The sequence below is a fragment of the Apis mellifera genome, linkage group LG4, assembly GCF_003254395.2.
Source record: "Apis mellifera strain DH4 linkage group LG4, Amel_HAv3.1, whole genome shotgun sequence".
Taxonomy (NCBI): Eukaryota; Metazoa; Arthropoda; class Insecta; order Hymenoptera; family Apidae; genus Apis; species Apis mellifera.
The window spans coordinates 6808841-6821277 of record NC_037641.1 but is presented as its reverse complement, the minus strand read 5'-3'; the positions used below and the strand labels follow the sequence as shown (position 1 = coordinate 6821277).

Below are 12437 nucleotides of genomic sequence, written 5' to 3'. Positions count from 1 at the left end.
CTATATAATTAAAGGTGTTGCAAGATGTAAAAATAAGTTCGATCGATTCGTAAGATGTATTCTATAACCTTCGTCGAATTCTTTCTTTTTCCTTCCTTTTGGAACTTCATTAGTATAGAATATTTAAAAGCGTAAAATTTCTTCGACTTTTTTTTATCACATAATTAATTTTTCAACGTTTTTCAAATTTTACGTAAATTATCGGTGACATGGAAATTTTCCAAAGGATCCAAGAATTAAAAAATTCAAGAAATCCAAGAATTCCGGAATTAAAGAATGAAAAGAGGTCGTAGGGATTAAACTTTCAAAATTCTTCTGAAGCTTAAATCAGTAATTTTATTCGACAGAGGAAAAGGATATTTTTTTTCGAGGAAAGCAACGGGGTAGATATTAAACTGCGGATTAAAATCGATTCCTTTTTCTTTTTTTTTTTGCCAGACATATTATGTATTCGACAATACACAGCTGCTGAGCAGTAATTTTCGAATTGAATGGTGGCCGATAGTCCGCGAAATGTTGCCGGCTGAATCGACGGGGAAGGGAGGGAAGACGATATTTCCAGGCCGACTCGAGCGATTCTATCAATGGGACGCAATTTTGCGGGATCTAAAATCTGTTGAACCCGCGGACTACATAGGAGAGGCCTATGGGATCTGGTCTTTCGACCAGAGAAACGGAGGCAGAACGCAGACCCTGATAATAAGCTGTGCCAGAATCGACTTTCTGCCAACAATGGTTTTTCAGGTGAGACAGTTTCAATCTTCGATACGATGCCTGATAATATCTTTTTCTTTTTTTTTAAAGTCTCCTATCGCATCCTGATTAATCTTGCTTTTGAATTGAACATCAATCCAATCATTTTCTTCACTTATTTTAAATAATATCTCTATTGCACAAATATTAAATTTGAGTGAAAATGTCACAGCATCTTTCGTTCGAGTCGACGAACATTCCAAAATTGAGATTCCAATTTTTTCCAATTTCGAGAATATATATATAAAAAAAAAAAGAAAAGAAACAGTTCCATTAATTGTGAGAATGTCACAGCATCTTTCGCTCGAGTCGACGAACATTCCAAAATTGAGATTCCAATTTTTTCCAATTTCCAGAATATATATAAAAAAAAAAAAGAAAAGAAAAGAAACGGTTCCATTAATTTTCCGGGAGGAAAATTAAATCTCATAATCGATAAAAATGAGAGGATTGGACGTCGCGAGGAGGCAGAAGGAGCAGCAGCGAAGCCCAAGAGAGGAACGTCTGCATCGACCTTGCGGATCGTTTCTGTTTGGACTCCTATTACTCGTTTTACTCCTTCCCCTGCTTCTTCATCTTCGCGTAGTCCGCGAGCCCGCCTCTTTCTTCCTTTCAAAAAGAAACTTGCTGAGCCGGCGTCTCGTTCACAACTCGCCCGCTGCCTGTACAGGTACTACAGGCTCGCGTGAAACGGAATGTCAAGAAAGGGAGGCAAGAAACGCGCGATACCGGGATGGGGACAGACAGGCCGCCTAATTATTATTAACGGCGATGATCGACAATTTCCAAGGTATTTTCTAAGATTTTTAATTTTTCGCCCAAACCGGGAAGGAATTATTTAATTTATTCTTGGGAATATTTAATTGAAAAATTAATCTTTTCACGAATGAAGAGAATGTTTTTTTCTTTTAATACCATGTATCATGAAAATCGTAAATCGAATTTTACGAATTTCTATATTCCCTGAGAGGATCATCCATCCTCGCATTATTTAATTAATTTTGCAACTTCGTATCGAGACATTATGCAATTTTGAGGAATAGGAATATTTCGTATAGCGTGAAAATTTCAGAATTTAATATCGCGACCAGTTCGATCTTCATCCATCACTTACACTCGCCGAAAGAAATTTCATTCGGGTTCTAAGTAAAGCAACTTGCCAAAACACGGATCATTTTAATTAATTAATCCTTCAGGAAGCGATGCATCTTACAAAATGATCGTCAGCCAAGAGCGAAAAATATCTCTCGCGCTTAAGATATCGAAAACTCGCTATTAAATCTTCGCTATCACAAGTTGATCTTGATTTTCCACTGCAACACGAGCCAGGGAATACACGGCAGGAAACCTTTCCTCCGAGATTCCATCAAATATAAAATATAATTGCACAGGATCTCCCGTGTTCGTGGAATGATACAGAAATTATTTAATTAATTGCCCCTATTAAAGTTGATCTCGAAAAAAAATGACTATCTCCTCCATTTCCTTCCATGTGTCTCTATATTTTTTCTCTCTCTAACCCCATTTCCCCTTCTTTCAATTTGACTCCAATATCCTCCCCAATTAGTCTACGATTCATCATCCAAATTTGTCTCCCTTGACTTAAGTTGGAGGAATAATTTAGAAAAGAAAAAAGAAAGAAAATATACACCTGTCTAACCGATTAATTTCGAATGGTTCTAAAGTATCCATCCACGAATCGGTCGGCCATTTTTCACGAAACTTGATTGGTGGTAATTATGCTGTTAAGTTTGACGATGCATTCGATATTAGAGACGTCTATCCGGCCTGCAGTCCCCATTTTTCAACGTGCGGGATGAACTTTCGGCACATGCCCCATATACAAGGATATTTTTATCGGTGACTGGTTTTAACGCGCCTCGTCAAAAGGCACGGTACACGCGTTGGACCAACGCGAAGGGAACGCGAGAAATTACGTTAGATCATTATGTTTTCTATGGTTTCTATCGTAATTCGTTTAGTACGATCGAGATGAATTTATAAGAGAGATAAAGAGGAGGGAGAAGAAAAGAGGAAGAGGTTTAATAATTTTATTGATATAAAGTTTTTGTACTATTTAGTATAATTTTGTTACAAGTTTTGTACTAATCGTGTGGTAATTACGATTCTGTACAAACTTTGCAATTTCGTATTTAAATATTTCAAAATATGTTAAAATATGTGAAAAAAGGAAAAGATCAACGAAAATTAAAATACGATTAAAATCGTATTTCCGAGTTGAATAAATAAAAAAAAAAGGAAAAAAGAGTTAATATTTAACTTGGAGTTAAATCGCGTTTCAAATAATGGTATATCAGCCAAAGTTTTACGAGTTTCATGATGAGTCGGGTTAGTCAGGCGAGCATTTGAAACAGTCAGACTGTGCTGTGTAAACTAATAAATTTTAACCTACATTTTAACGTGTATTTATTGTTCGTAGCTTGTAACAGTTTTATTTCGTAATTATATTGCGGTTAAATAATAATTTTACATTAATTTTCGATAATGTCAATACGAATATAAAGAAGAGATATAATTAACATGAAATATCGATCGAGCGGATGCATTTTCAATAATGAAATCAAATATATTTGATACATTCAATTATCTAAAATTTATAGAAATTTTTCCCGGCCCCGGACAGATAACATTTGACACCGTTCGAATTCGATAAAGGCGATGTTACGTATATTTTGCTATTTTGTTCAATATTACGTTTTCGTCATCTCGTGAATCATGCATAGGCGTAGTAAAATGTATTCTAAATTACATCAATAAACATTAAGACGTTGCATACGTGCAATATTAAATGGATATTAAGTGCATCATCGATTGCATTTTCGATTTTCGTTACGTAAAGTAGCCATCAGAATTGTGTCGAAATAAATGTTTATTTTTAATAGTGATACAAGTTAAATCAGAAAATTGATGGAAAAATTTTTTACTTTTAGATTTATCACCAATTACGAACGATTTTTAATATATTTCTGTATTTCGATACTATCCGTTACTTTTTTTTTTTTTTTCAATAGGACAAAATCCGATCGACATTAATTTAGGTCCACTATACTGTGCAATTTTGTTGTTTCGTTCGAATATTTATAAAATATATTCGAATAACATATATCTTTGTCAGATGAACGTGGTAAACATGGAAGGCATATTTTATACGACTCTATATACTTTTTACAAGATTTAATCCACGCTTAAAAATATTACAAATATTAATATTTGTAAATGATTCGATACTATTTTCAAAAACTCGTCGAGACAAATTTGATCATTTAATTAATCCTCCTCTCTCAGAAATCTGAATCAAATCGTTTTGACGATCCACGAATAATTTATCACAAGTGGAGGAGTAATCATGGCATGACGGTCACGGGAAAAGGAAAACAATATTCTCGTTCGCGTGGAATAAAAATTATTACGCTTATCGTCGCGGAGTAACGATACGTCATCATTCGCACGTGGAACGTTAAAAATAATTTACAATTCTGGGAGATTAATCGTGACTGTAAATTCGTTCGAGGACAAGGAAGAAAGGAGGAGGAGGAGGAGGAGGTGATCGTTTTCACGCGAAATTGCATTGATCCATTGTTGAATAACGAATATCTAATAGGGAATAAATCTATGCCGATTTGTAATATTTTGTCGTCGACGAATCGTTGAAAATTTTTTTCTTTTAACGAGAGTCGAATTTATTCGGGCGTGACACAACACGGGTTTCGCACAATGGGCGAAAGAATTCTTTCCCTTTCATTTTAGATTATTTTTTTCAGCTCGTTTGAACGTATTTCGTTTCACGTGGTGTAAATAGAATATCTTGCAAACGAAGGAAACTCTACTTTATGGTATTAATTTCTATCGTGGAATTGTATATTACAGGATAAATCCACCCGGCGACAAACTCGTTAATTATCTTTAATCCAAGCTCATCTATTTTAATCCCTTAATGGATAGAATCGTGATCCGATATTTCATATTTCTTTATTGGCTTTATCATTAAGCTTCGCGTCGGATAACCGCGACCGACGAAATCCGAAATTTCGCATGGAGAATTCGCGGCACGATATTTTACGCAACTTCCTATCATGATACCGATGATAATAATAACTGCAAATGTCATATTTCAACAATTGCATTATCGCGCTTCCTTCATTGCGATTAATTCGTTTCAATTACACGATAAAGATTAATAGAAATACGCGATAAAATTTTTATCATCTCGAATCAAAACTCAATTTCCCGTATTCGATGTGTTTATTATTTAATCGCGCTTAATAATTTATCAAATAATAACAATTTGTGCAATATTATATTAATACATTTTATTATCGAATCAAATCCAATTGAATCCTGTTGTACAATTCGAAATTAAAATTATCTATCATCCAAATGTCAAATTATTCAAATTGAAAGACAATTGTCGATTCGAATCGAATCATCCCCCCTTCGAATCGATCACAGCTTCGGGTTAATAATGAAACGTGCAGCTAACCGTTAGCTGCTACTTTCTTTATAGGGTTTCATAATGATTGACAGCGCGTCAGAAGCGGGGCACCAAGTCCGTGTGTTTGTCAGCAGTTTGTCGCCGCTTCTATACCGTAGGGAGCCCGAACGATCTAGATTGAATCCAGAGATGCTGTCAACGATATTGCGGACACCGTTTGGTGGCACAAAGAACCGTTTGTATGCCGGCTGCACACCGCACCACGTTTCGCGCCCCTCCTCCCTCCTTTTCGTTCCGATCCGTGCCACCTTTTATAACCCACCTTTTTCTCTCCCTCTCTCGATATCGCCGTGAAAAAACGCGGAATCAAACCTGTCACGATTACGATATATCAAGAATATTACTTTATCTTATCAGAGATTAGCAACGTGGATATCCTTTCTCATCAAGTCCATTCATTCAAGAGATGGTAGATTTCATTGAAAATATCGCTGGATTGAATTTTGAATTCAACGAACGATGAACGATGAGATCAAATTTGGGAACAAAGTTTTTTGAATAATAATTTTGATAATGTCGACATGGATTATTTTTTTTTTCAACATTAGTTAGTTACATAGTTAGTCGATTATGAAATTGAACATATTAAAAATATTTTTATTTTTTATTTTGATATTATTAAAAGTATTAAGTACGTGATTTTTAGAAATAATTCACTAAACGTTCTTTAAAATTCAAGAAAAAAAATCTAGAAACTAGTGAAATTTCATCATTCAAAGGCAAAAATTATTAGCAAATATATATTAACAATAATCTAAATCCTCGAAAGATAAAATAATTATTCGAATAATTTTTTTCCCTAAAACGCGTTCCAATTCCAACGTGACTTGAAAAATTCGGGGAAGGAGAGAAAAAAAAAAAACACCGTTCGACACCTTTTTTCTTTTCTTTTTCTTTTATCCAACCTCTTCGCGTAACGCGATTACGAAAGAATCCCGTTACGCGAATTATCCTAGATTTCTAGGACGCCCGAGCGCGTTAATCGCCTCCGCGTCTCCCTCGCCACATTTATCGAACTATCTTTGATAGCATGACGTGTGTGCAGCAAGGTACGACCTCTGCACTACTAAGAGAAAGATCCTTGGCCCACTGGCATCGGCGTCTGCACCGCTATCAACGCTACCGTTAACATCAACGCTGCCCCACGCGCGGCGATTAGAAATGGCGAACGGCCCACGCCGCAACGTAATATGCGTAACATCCTCATTAACGGGTCGGGAGGGAGTCGAGCCGTTAATCTACGCGCCTTTTCTATATTCTATAACTACGATATTTTTTTATCAATTCGACTTTGCCCCGACACACCGTAGGATAAGAGGATAATTGCTATTATCGTTAGGGGATGAAATTGATAATTAGAACAAGTGAGAAATGAATTGGGGTTATTCGTTGAGGGGGTTGTTCAGTTTTTGGTTACTTGTTCGATGCTTTTTTTGTTTTTTGAAAAGTTTGATTGGTAAATGGATCGGTGATTGGATTATTGATGCACGGAGTTTTTTTTGGAAAATGGATCGACGAAATACGAGAATACAGTGGTTTGATGAATCTATATCTCTGGAAATTTTTTTTTCGTGTTATTCGAGTTATTATTTTGTACAAATATAAAATATCGATTGGGGATACGATGGATTGGAATAAAAAACGTGAGTTTAGATCGTTTTAAAAATTTATTACCCGTTCTTTTGAATAATTTTCGAAAGAAATGAAACTCGAATTCGTGCTTCTGCGAGGAGTTCGGAATTTTCGGATAAAATATCTCGAAAGGTGAATTGATAACGGTAATAAAAAAAAAAGAATACATAATTCTCTCAACAATCTTCTAAACAAAAACATGCAACGTTTGTGTTAAAAAGATACTGTTAGACGATCGCATCGTTGAGAATACGCAAGACGATACAATTAAGCTAGCTATATCAAAATTGTATGCATCTTCTCGATATAACGAACAACAAATTACAACAACCTCGTGCACAAATAAATTAACGTCCGTTGAAATTAGAATTTCAATTAACTCTCTCACGTTACCGTTTCCCTCCTCCCCCTCTCGAAAAAAAAATCCCCATCCTCGAAATAGCTAATTGGCCGGCAAACAAACGTTACACGCCACCGAGAGTTGTACACACCCGAGAAAGTATATCTCGTTCCGACAAGTATTTAACCAACTCGATTAGGATCTCTGGAAAAGTTAAACTCGGGGAGAAGATTGGTGGGGGGTTAACCCAATTGCGCGGGTGGCTTTATTTCCGTGTCGTTTATTTCGTTATCGCGTTAATTGCACCGAAAAGTTGATTATATACACCGCGCGCCACCGAAAATAAATGGTGAAAAATCGTAAACCACGAAGCTTACGCGCATGCGTGTTTCGAAGTGATTCGTTCGAGTTGGAGGATGCATTCGCGGATGGAAAACGTGGTAATCGGTTGGGAAAATTCGCGGTAATCGCGTAGTAGTAAGCGGGAAGCGGCTCGTTGCCATACATCTGCTGTGAATCCTGCGCAATTCTCGTAGAAACTTCGCCAACAATAGACAATGTAACCCGAGCAACGTGAAATTTATTTGCTACGGTTCCCTCACGTGGCTGATACAGTTAGAGAGAGAGCTATTTTCTCTCGAATTTTATATATATATATATATGATATAAAATTACACGTGGAATCTTCAACGTGACGACGAGGGAAATGTCTTTTATGCGGTTAAAACATTCGTATCACGATAAGGGAATACGAAATTTGTTCGTGCAAATGAAACTTTTGGATTTTTCATATAGGGAAAGATAGAGAAGATTGTGTCACTTGAAGCCACTTTTTTAAAAAAAAACTTCTGATATTTCAACTGGTTTGCTGAGATTTTATAAGGACTTGTGAAGTATCCATTGACTTGAGAGCCACGAGTACAGAAATCATGAATGGGCCAGCGACTCATTGACCCATATATTTTCCTGGAAACGCGTACTACGTTTTTTCCAGCAATCTCACTTGTCTCAACTTTGAGACAAAGTTAGGGAGCAAGAGTCTCGTGAAAGACAACGAACGATTAAAATTTACCCTCGTCTTTGCACGATATCTCAAGAACCGGAAGTCGTATCGGGATGAATGAAAGAGCGTTTTAAAAGGCAAAACTTTGCCTTTAAACTTCTAATAATCGTTATCTCCGTATCTATAACGATTTATAAAATTTTCCTAATTTGAACAGAGTTTGAATCAATTTAAAAAAAAAGAAAAAGAAAATTACTGCAAAGATTCTCGCGAAATTTGTTAAAAATGTTTCGCGAATTGCGAGCTACTTTCAATATTTACACGACGTGGTGGGTTGAAAAAAAAAAAAAGAAGAAGAAGAAAAGGGAAGAAGAGAGAAAGGGGAGAAAAAGTTGCCGTCAGATATTTTTTAATACTCGGTGAAACTAAAACAACCCCCGGAGCGACTTTTTCGACTAGCGAATTCAGAGGATCAAAACCTCTGGAACACGGCTGGAGAGCAAGCGCAAAGGGTGAATAAGGGTGGCGACCCTCTGATCTCCAACCTACCACTACTACTACTACTCTTTCTCCCCCTCGCTCCTCTTCAAGCCGCGTCGAGTCCTCAATCCGGAAGGGCACCTGCGACAGGTACTTCGTTCGCGTGGAGAACGCCACTTCGTGTACACTTTAAAGTAGACGGCCAGGGCCGTACTATTTCGATTTATTACCGCTACGCATTTCGAACGGTGATCGCTTTCACAGACTGGTCGATCCCTTCGCTTTCCTGAGATTGAAAGTTGATCGAGAAAGAACAAGTTCGAACCTGGTTCCACTGTATTTTCTGTTCTCCTTTAACGTGATGTATTAATATATATATAGTGGTAAAACTTGTTTGAAAATATTACTTGCTCACTTTTTACAGGAAGGGGAAGGAAATTGTTTGAAGAATATTTTTAATTTTCTTTCGATAATATTTTACATAATGAACGAAATAAGTGAAAATATCTACTTTACACTCATTCTCAATAGTTTAATAAATAAAACCAAGAGATTTCAACAAAATATAAAAAAACTTTCACACTAATCTCACAGGATATTTCTAATTACAAAATTATCAAAATTTGGCTTTCAGCCAAACTAAGGAGAAAAGAAAAAAAGAAACAGAGAAAGAGAGAGAGAGGAATGGAAGAAGCAAAGCAAATAGAGTTTTCCAGGAGCAATACTTTCGCCCCGAGGACGATTCATATTCCCTGCGAATAACGGGTCGGAAGAAGTGTTTGCTCGCTGGATCACGCGAAGATGATCAAAAGGAAACGCGGGATATTCACGTTCTTCCCGTGGGCATCGAACCTACCTAGTAATAACTATTTCTTGCCGGTGTGTTCGGGGAGGGGAGGGAAAAGGGGAGGAAAATCGAGTAGAAAACGGGTCTGAAACTGGAAAACGCCCTTCCACTCTCTTCCTACGTTTTTAAACCGTGCGATGCGTGGGATAATTCTCATCGTGTTATTACATCGTCGTGTATATACGCACGCATTCCTCCGTCAATACGCGTGCATACAGGGTAGCCTGTTTTTTCCCCTCGTTTCTTATTTTATTTTCTCTTATTTTTTGAGAGTGCGTCGATTTTCTTGTTTCCAGGGGAAAAAAAAAAAAGAAATAATCGTAACGTGAAAATCTGTGTGGTGTGATTTACGATCGAGATAAGAACGGTGGTTATAGGGTGGCCAAGTTAAAAATGGTGTAAATCGAGATGTTCCGTTTCTGATCGATGTCAGAAAGATCACGTACGATGGGCGAGCCGTGGTTTAGATCTTATCGATCCCGATAATGAATCCTTTCGAAAAGAAATTATTATTTATGGATAAGATTGGACACAAGTTGGATGAACTTGATAATTGATGTATCTAAAAACACGTTCCTTTTTTTTTCTTGGAAATGGAAAGTAATTTGACCAGATTTTTTTGTTTTTCTATGTGTTCCCTTTCACTGTAAATAAAAAGAATATCATTCTTACTCGTCCTTCCTCCTTCCATTAAAAAGAAAACTCTGTACAATAATTCTCTTCGAGCATCATGGTGACTTTTAATGCACATCGTAGTCATAGCCTTGAAACAAAATTACTATATCTGTCGTCTCTCCAACTCGTCAATTTCCTTTCTTATTATTCCTTTCTGAAACTCGATAACGCAGCAACGAGAGGATATTAAGATACTTTCGTCCAACTTTGGAGATGGGAAATATCGAGAAAAATACAATGCGCGGCGAAATGGTAACAGTAATACGGCGCAAACAGCGTGTTCCTTCTTTCTGAAATGCACAACAACGGTTGGTTTTTCGCTTGGAAACGTTTCGAACCAACCAACCAAGCCTCCCATCATTTTTACATCAACGTTTGTACGACGTTCGCTTTTATCCGCCATTTTAGCCACGAGACCGATCTAACTTCCGCCCGTTTCTCCCTTGCTCTTCTCTTTGCACACTCATCGGCTCGGGATAGGCAGGTTTTGCTTATCGTATTTTGCGTAATTTTGACATAATTTCAACTGTAACGTGACCGTTCACACGAATATTACCCCGCTTCTGCTGCAACGTTAACCTCGTGATACGAAAACCGCTAATTTCCCTTTATTAGAATATTTGTAACAACGCCTGTCCTGTGATATTGCGTATAAAATTTCACTCGATTCTACGGATAAACCGGGTGATATCAATTTGACTGTCGCTTCTTCCTGTTTAGAATAACGTCACGTTCAACGAAATCCTTTCTTTAAAGAAGAGAAACGATATACAATTACGTATAATTACGTGCAATTACTGATAAATTCTACCTGGTAATTGCATATAATAAAATTCTCTTGTTTACGATTTGAGTAATTTACAACGATGCTTGATTTTCAATCAAATTAATTTGATTATTAACAAGTTTCTAAATTCTAAATACTTTATTTGAAAGAGAAGACTTATAAGAAAGATACTTTTGTTTTATGATTTCATCTCGAGAAATCGAGAATCGTGAGAATCATTTTCGATTTTGAAACATCGGGACGAAAGATAAATTAAAGAAAAGAGGGAAAAAGGGAAAAAGCTTTCGCGTTAAACGGAAATGTTGCGGAAGGTTGATGTACAAATTTACCGATCCATTCTTTTCCCGTGTCGTGTGGAAATTTCACCTCGGCCGGAAGTCGGACGGTCGAACAATGTTGGCTACCTAAACGAATGCGAAGAAGAACGTAAAAATAGGACACCCTTTGTACACACTCACACGCACCAGTCGGCACCAAGTGCCGAGGTAAAAAGTCGTTTCCGTTTGACCATCTGCCGATTTCAAGAGGGAAAACGTTCCCAACACGGGGGAGGTCGGCATAATTCGTTTTACTCGGAGCAAACGCGACCTTGCAAATTCGTCCAATTCCTTCTTTCTGTCTCCCACGTCGTCACCGTTTTCGAAAAACGCGCGCCGCTGTAATTAAATTAGTTCCAAACCAAATTTGCAATTCAATTCAAATTAACAATTTTCGGATAACTGTATTGAGAATTTGTAAAATCCTCCCCATCGAACGAAACTTTTTCAAGTTTAAAAAACGAGGATATCGCGAAGAGGAGATTTGATTAAAACGCGGGGAGATGGAAGAACGATCAAAGAGACGAGTAAAGTCATTTTTCGGAAGAAGAAACGGATGAAACCGCCAAGATAGTGACTTCAAAAACGCGTCAACCATCGTATCTGACAATTTTCACACCGAAAAGACACGGATATTTTTAGAGAAAGATTTGATTATTTCGCTCCTCCTAGATTGCTTCAAGTTGATAAAAATTTTCCCTTTTACCCGATAAAAGATACATTCACCCTGTAAAATTTTAATCGAGCGCACGATCAATCTCGATTAAAAGTCATTAACCGCTTCTTGAACGGTTACTCTTCCACCGCGTCAAGGCTTCTCTGAAATTCCAAAGTCGAATCCTTGCGGCTTGTGTTGTATGTAATTTGATGACATATACAGGAAATTCGCCGCTGCTTAGTTTGAATAAATTAGCATGGTGGATCATCGCGAGAGAACAGCTCATCGCGGTTTTTCCTCGCAATCGCGACAAACGGGCTACGGAGGGTGAATGTTAAGGAGAAAAATCGTCATCGTTCGTGAGAAATTCTCTTGAAAAGAATAAGTAAGAATTTTTCAATCGTCGAAGGGAAGTGTGGCCGTTCGATTTTC

General features: G+C 37.1%; 1 protein-coding gene across 2 annotated transcripts in view; it reads right to left on the bottom strand.

The window, feature by feature from the left end:
- Positions 1 to 12437, bottom strand: part of LOC408810 (rap guanine nucleotide exchange factor 2) — a 189905-nt gene that overhangs the window by 156440 nt on the left and 21028 nt on the right. The window contains exon 2 of one of the 2 annotated variants that reach the window (XM_016911576.2): positions 7080 to 7082. The exons of the other annotated variant lie outside the window; for it this stretch is intronic. The gene's annotated coding sequence lies outside the window, so the exon portion shown is untranslated. The remainder of the gene's footprint in view (positions 1 to 7079; positions 7083 to 12437) is intronic. 2 annotated transcript variants of the gene reach the window in all.